Consider the following 8,075-nt stretch of genomic DNA (forward strand, 5'->3'; position numbering starts at 1 on the left):
GCAGCAAGCAAGCCTTGTGCTCGCTTCAGTGCCTGGCTGCCGGCCGCCATCTTGGCTGACAGTTAATTTGCATATACTCACTGATTAGCCAATGAAAAGGGTAGCGGTCGTACGCTAATTACCATGTTTCTCTTTTATTAGTGTAGATTTTAAAGTGTAAGATGGTTTTCTCAACTACAATTTATTCTCCATGAGAACACAAATATCTATTTTATTTACTGTTGTATCCCTAGACCCTAGAGAGTACTGGTATATAGTAGGTGTTAAATAAATGTTTAATGAATTAATTTAATGGTTCTATTGTAGCAAATAAGCAGAGTGTGTTTGATCATGAAGGATCTGACCATCCAAACTGGCCCTTCTTTGTCAGGTTAGATCCTGAAATTCCAAGCAGAATTTGCAATATCTGAAAGCTTGTGATTAACAGAATTCAGGAGCCAGGACACCTGACAGGAATGAAAATATCTTCATCCCTAATGACTGCATTTGTAGTAGAAATATAAACAGGACCTCTTCCAAAATACAATAATTTAAATTTCAGCTACAACATATATGTTTCACTTTATATTTTTTATATATGCCCCCATCTCAAAAGTGAAAAAAAGTTAAATGAATATTGAAATCTAGTTAATAATATGCACGTTGAAGAGTTTAAGCATAGTGGTGGAGGAGAGGAAAAATTCTCCTCTACGCTTTTTGGGTCTCTGTCTGGGCTTATGAATTAAGCTGCCATAAGTCAGATTAACAGGAGAAAAACGTATTAAGTTCATTTAAGTTTTTCCATGTACATGAAGGCCTTCACAAGAGAATGAAGACTCCAAGAAGTGACCAGAGCAAGAGGTTTTCATATTTTTTAGGAAAAGAAACAATAAATATGTGAAGAACCGATGAGACATAGGGGTTTGGGTCATGGGTAGTAAATGGTGGAGAAGTAAAAAGGTTTATTTATACACTAGAGGCCCGATGCATGAAGATTCGTGAAAGAATGGGCTTTCCTTCCCCTGGCTGCCGGCACCGCCTTTGGTCCAGCTCAGAGCCACCTTTCCACCTTCCCACGCTAACCAGAGGCCCCGAGCAGCTGGGGCGGTGTGGACGCCTGCGTCATCGCCATGGAAACGACACAAGCGTCCTGCCCCACCCCCAGCCACTTGGCGCCTGTGTATGCAAATTAACCTGCCATCTTTGTTGGGCTAATTTGAATACTCACTCCTGATTGGCTGGTGGGCGTCGTGAAGGTACACTGAATTTGCATCTTTCTCTTTTATTAGTGTAGAAATCACTGGTCCTAAATTTTCCCCATCCGTCTTCGATGAGGAGGATGTCTCTCTTCCTTCTGGTACAGGAAGGGTACCTTCCACATGGGATATTTACCACCTGTTTTCAGGAAAGAAGGGTGACATTCCTGCTTCTGCTGTTTTCTTAGCTTAGGATCATTCTTTAGCTTAGGATAGTTAATATGCCAGCGATGTCATATTTGCGGAAGTATGTTATGAACCCCATGAGTATATTGATGACTGCGTATCACTTTGATATATTCATCAAAACTATCAGACACATTGACAGAAGTCTGTATAAAGAGATGAATAGGTGGAAAGCTATATCATAAAATAAATGTAAAAATTAATTGTAGAACCTATGTAGTGGGTATATTTGTGTTTTATTGTACAATTCTTTCCTTCTTTTTGTTCCTGACTAGGTCATGCAAACTCCATAATGGTGATAAGGCATATTTATTTCTATTATCCTGGGAGAACATAGAATAGCACTTCTGTCTTGAAAATATGTACTTGCCCTGAAGATCTTTTTATAAACTGAACATCCATTGTTTTGGTCTGTTTTCCACTCACGTTTTATATACCTTGTGCAGTCAATGGTCAGATGTCAATGGTCTGATTCAATGGGACCCAATCCTTTAAGAGTCAGTAGGCGGTGGGTTTTCTGCAAGAAGAGTCAGGAGGTTGTGGTTATGCTTTCATGTTTGTTGGGCACTCTGGGAGAGTTCATGATAGCCTTGCTTATTTTTCAGTGAAAATCATCGTCTCATATTATTTTGACATCCTTTTCAAGTATGCAATTACCTTATTTTCCACAAGGTTAAATTTTATTCAGGTAGATGATGATGTTTTCCCAATTTAAATTTGCAAATGAGTCAGCGTAGGAAGATGTATTATGCAGGACCCTTGGTATTTTGGGCTTCACATTCAGATCAGTGTGTAGGAAGGCCATGAGCTGGTGCAAAGATTAACTCTGACATAATAACTGTTTTTAGATCTGCTGGGTAACAGTTTTCTTTTTATTTAGGAGCCTCATATTTTAAATTGACGTTTATGCTGGGCAAAGTGTGAAATTATTTGACTGTGACCAGACTTCTTTACAAATTCAACGTGGAAACTGACACATTTCATATGCTATTTGTATGTTGAATATATTGGAAATGGTACAATTAAAATATCTGAGCTTAAAGAGTAAAAGGGAATGATACAGATCCAGTTGAGAAATAATGTTTGAATGAACACATATTTTAAAAAACTTATAAAAGGAAGAGAAGCAATATGAACTGCATATCTCAGTGCCTGAAAATAGGCAGGAAGCAAAAATAAGACCTGCTAAGGCTGGCATCCGAAAAGGACTTCATGAAATGTTAACTTAACACATTGAAATCATATTATAATTAGAATCGGGAGAGCCATGAGTGTTCCTAAAACCACCTAGAAGTTAATATAGTTTCTTTCTCTCTCTCTCTACTCTTGCTGTCATCTTCATACCATCAAGTATGAATTTCTCAATTGAAGATTGTGTTCCTAGAGAGTGTGCATCTGGTCAAATGATAACATATTACAACCTCAACTGAGTTCTTTTCTGGTATTTAGCTCTGAGTGAACTCCGGAAATTTAAGGGTTGAAGGTCAGGTTTGTGCATGACTGCCTGTCATTTACCCTGATCTCTTCAATTTACCTGGCCAACAACAGATAAAGGACTATATATATACAAGAGGTTTTAAAAGGTTCAGCTTATTAATTCTCAGGCAGCTAAGAAAAGGAATTCTACTATAATCACTAGCAAGAAAAAAAAATCTAACATAGCACACACAATTGGTTCCCTTTTTGTAACTCAAAATTTCTGACTCACATCTAGCTAATTCATTTCCTTTTAGTGAATGTGTCAGTACCATCCCTTTCAAAATATTCCTTCTTCAGAATTCCCCTCTGCATTCAGAAATGACATGCAATAGCAATAGCAATAATTATAGTAACAACAATACCTTGTATTTAGTGATTCAGGATAGAGTGATTGACACTGAAGACAATTATTGCTAGCACATAGTAAAGAAAAACTGACTTGTTGGTAGGTAGAAAGAAGGACACTTGGCAACTAGTGAAATGATGAAGTCTGTTACCAAACACAACTCATTAAAACCAGGGAGTCTGTCATGCTGAGGGTGGCAGTAGAACACTGGAAACTTTTAATTGTTATGCATGTATCACTTATCTCACTACTGAGCACACAGTAGGCACTTAATCAATGCAGTTCATTTTATCAGTGGGCACTGCAGAATAAGTTTCCGAGAAAAGAAGACTTGAGAAATCCTTGAAGAATGAGGAAAGATTTCATTTCTGGAGAGAAAAAGAAAAAAAGCAGCTGTGAATCAGAAGCAGGTAGGGAAGCCAGGAGCAATACATTTATCATTTATATTCCATTGATTTAATTATTTTGTTTATACATAATTTAGAGATTTATAGAATTGAAGAGTTTCAATTTTGCAATCAAGTAAGTGGAGGTTTTACTTGATTTTTGCCACAAAAACTCTATATCCATTATTCAAGACGTCCACGTTTATTAATGGGATGCACCCTACAATATTGTTTACACTTAGAGTCTTATATAAAACATGAAAGAAGCAATCTATAATAATAAAAGTGTAATAGGCTAATTAGACCGAACGAAGCAGGGGCTGCGAGGGAAGCCCGAGTCCAGGGTGCCTGCCAGCAGCCAGAGGGAAGCCTGGGTCCTGGGTGCCAGAGGGAAGCCAGTGCCAGCAGCCAGGGGAAGGAAAGCCTACTCTTGCACAAATTTTGTGCATTGGGCCTCTAGTGGAGATATAAAGATCTATTTTGGTAAAAAATAAACAAAAGTCACATTTTTCATGAAATGAAAGAACAGACATCACACCTACAATGTTTATACATACAAGAGTCTCATCTACTTTAAAATTTTAATGAAAAAGTTCTATGTGTTGCCTCTTTTAATTTAGAAAAAGTATAGAGTTAACTTGCCAAACTTGAATGCCTGGTTCCCTCATAACCTCCACAATGCCATATAAAGATCAATGAAGAAAAGAAAAAAAGAACAATGAAGAAAATTATGCTATCCTGCATGTAAAAATGGTGCTATCCTACATATGAAAATGATGCTATCCTACATATGTAGTTTAGTTCCTCCTTTTGGGATTAATCATGGACACCAGTAGTTTAAGTTTTATTGTGAGGGATCATATCAATATTTTCAAGGCTTCATGTGCATTTGTTATGAATATCAGCTAATATTCTAACCACCATGGTGGGGGGGAGGGGGATTGGCAAATTTGTGACTTATCCTTCTGCTTATGTGTTTATACAAAAATCTAAATGTTAGTTTATTAGCCTTTATGCCTTGATCACAGGTGTTAACATATGAATATGGTGAATAATCTTGACACCCTGATGTGAAATGCAACTTGAGTAATTCAAATCTACTTGGGAAACTCAAGAACTGTTTCATAGATTAATGATCACTAATGACCTATGCATGTACAAACTGTTAGTCAAACAAAAAAAATGTGTCTGTAATTACAAATATAAATAGCAAATTTATGAATTTTCATACTATTTCTTTTTTCTATTACCATTTTTCTCTTCTGTTTCCTCTTCCACCTCACCCCTGAAATTACTGGTGCTACTTTATTTATTTCATACTTTAGCTGGTATTGTGGATTCAATTTTAGTTGAATGATTAACATTTTAGGACATCACCAAACAGATCAGAGATATGTTTAGCTCCATAAAACATAATGCTTAGCAACACCATATTTAATTTCATGACTTCGTATTGAATTCATTCTCTCAATATTTTTTTGCTTTTGGTACATTTGTTTAAATGATATTTTGCCTACTTAACCAGAGTCAGCAGTCAGAGAATTCTGAAATGTAATTACATTTTGGAGCTATTTACTTTGAGATCATTAATATAATGTCCCTATTGAAAGACAGAGTTTACTGCATCTATAATAATAAAACCTAATATGCTAATTAGACCGGACATCCTTCCAGACATCCAGACATCCTTCAGGAAAAAGCCAGGGCTGCAAGGGCCGAGCCCCTTGCACAAAATTCATGCATCGGGCCTCTAGTTGCAAGATAATCACTTAAAAGGGCTTCATAAAGAAGCAATATTTTTTGGCAATAATTTAATCATTGTTTTGATTAATACAATAGTTAGGAACAACATGTCAAGTGCAAGATTCTGTGGTATAAGAGCAATTGTTGCCCTCGCTGGTTTGGCTCAGTGAATAGAGCATAACCTGCGGACTGGGTTTGAGTCCAGTCAAGGGCACATGCCCAGGTTGTGGGCTTGATCCCCAATAAGTAGATAGGAGACTCAGAGTAGGTAGATAGGAGACTGGAGTAGGTAGATAGGAGACTCGGTAGAACCCTATTTTCTTTTCATTAGCCAGAAAACTGAGATTTAGAAAGTTTAGAAACTTGACCGGACTGAAAAGATGTAAGAAATGATGGACCTTGAAAATGACTTCAGGTTTTCTCACTGCACAGAATATATTCAAACACTGCTGCAGTTAAATATTTTACCTTTTGTTCTCCCTGCGTGATCTACAATAATAATCTGCTTCGTGTTGATATTTACTGCTGTGTTGCTGACAATTACCTGAAATCTCGTTGGGGTGCTTCACATGGCTGGAAAAAATTTAGCTAAATCAGAAAGCACATCTAATTAAGCAAGTTTATTCTATATCTATAAAAGGCTATAAAATGACTCACGCTTTTACGATACATATAAAGCTCTTGCCGGCTCCAATCGCATGCATGTGTTTCAATCTGTCAGTGTCAATCATGAATTTGGTTGACACTTCTATCATAGAGAAAGGGCGAGTAGTGATATTAAAATATTTCTTCTAATTAATTTCCTTTCAATGTGCACGAATCCCTGCACAGGGCCACTAGTTAATTAATAAAAGATTATCAAACAGAAACATTAAAAAAATCCATTAAATTTATTGAAAATTGAAAAGGCAAATCAGAGATGAGGGAAAATACTTTTAATACATATACTGATGTCCTGCTCTACAGAATATATAAATATAGTCTATACGTCAGTGAGAAAAAGATATATAATGTAGTGAAAATGCTTGGATTCTGTTTTCCACAAAGATGGAGTAGCAGGGAAAGGCTTACTTTCTTGCCTTGAGTAATTAGAAATATATGAAACAACTAGAGTATGAAGTACTCAACTGTATGAAGCACCTAAACAACAAAAAACATGGAACAACTAAAATACACACAAAAATCTTTTCCAGTCATCTGACAATTAAACACTGCAGGACTGTGATCTCTAAGAAAAGCAAAAGAAACAAAGCTTTGGGGTTACCTATGGTTACACCAGCTTAATGCCTAGAATGGCAATCTCTGTACTGATGAGTCAGAGACTGCAGGTAGGTCAGGAAATCCAAGGCAGGGCTACCCCACCACTTTTCTTTTTCTTTTTTAAAGCAAGGGAAAAGTGTATTTTACATTCATTATAATCATACATATATTTAATAATGATGACATAAATACAATCATTAGTTATTACCAAATGTTACAATTCAAGCTGAATCTTTCTCCTGGACTTCACATGATGATAGCTTAGTCGTTTCTGTCAGTAGCTGCAGACTGACTGAAATCACAAGCACAGACCAATGGGAGACAGTCATGGCTTAAATAGCACACTTTGTCATTTTCAAAGAGATAATGAAGTTTCCATTTAAATATAGTAAAATTAAGAATTTAACATTTCTTCTTTCATTCAATTTCATAGCTCTGTCAGGTGCTCTCTCACACAAAAATACAGTTTACAGTTTAAAAGCATGGACTTAATACCAAAAATTTCAAGATAGTGTTTCTCAAGTGAGTAGTATTGGAACTAGTCAGGTGAGAATGCACAAGGAAGTTTATCAATAACTATAGGCCCAGTGCACAGAATTCATGCATGGGTAGGGTCCCTAGGCCTGGCCGGCGATCAGGGCCGATCTGTGGGGCGACTGGCAGAGTGATGGCGGGGGAGGCCTGCTGGCACCCGCCTTGGCCGGCCTAGCGCTGCCTGCTGGCCAGCCAGCCCCATCCTCCAATCACCCCACCACCGCTGCCAGTCGCCTCCCTCTGTAGGGTGACTGGCCAGGCAATCGATCGGGAGGGCCCCCACTGGCACCCACCTTGACTGGTCTGGGGCCTGCAGGCTGGAGGCAGCTCCTGCATTGAGCACCTGCCCCCTGTTGGTCAGTGTACATCATATCAACTGGTCATTCCACAGGTAGTTTTGTCATTCAGTCAATTTGCATATTAGGCTTTTATTATATAGGATATTAATGCTGTTACTTAGCATTCATATTATGCTGCTGTAAAAAGAAATTCCAAAATACAGTAGCTTAAATAAGACAGAAATAATTATTCTTATTCTTCTCTTCCTCCTCCTCCTCCTTGTTGGGGTAAAAAGACATACTTTTCCTCCCACCTTTTAAGTTCTTCTAGTTGGGCTAATAATGAAATTAGCAGAGACATATTTAACAAGAGGAAATGTACAAATACATCTGGAAATGCCATATAAAAATGAGATCCAAAATGTGTTGAGCAGTTGAGGTTTATATGTCGTCATGGACAAAGGAGAAAGGGCTGTCAGGAGTCTAAGATTTTAAAGGAAAGAGCAATTCACACGTAACTGAGGAAGAGTGGAATGTACATGGCAAGCAAATTCTTGCTAGGCAGTCTAGAAACAATGGGACTCATTGTTATTCCTCCTCCTCCTCCTCCTCCTCCTCCTCTTCCTCC

Source organism: Myotis brandtii, unplaced genomic scaffold, assembly GCF_000412655.1.
Source record: "Myotis brandtii unplaced genomic scaffold, ASM41265v1 scaffold452, whole genome shotgun sequence".
Taxonomy (NCBI): Eukaryota; Metazoa; Chordata; class Mammalia; order Chiroptera; family Vespertilionidae; genus Myotis; species Myotis brandtii.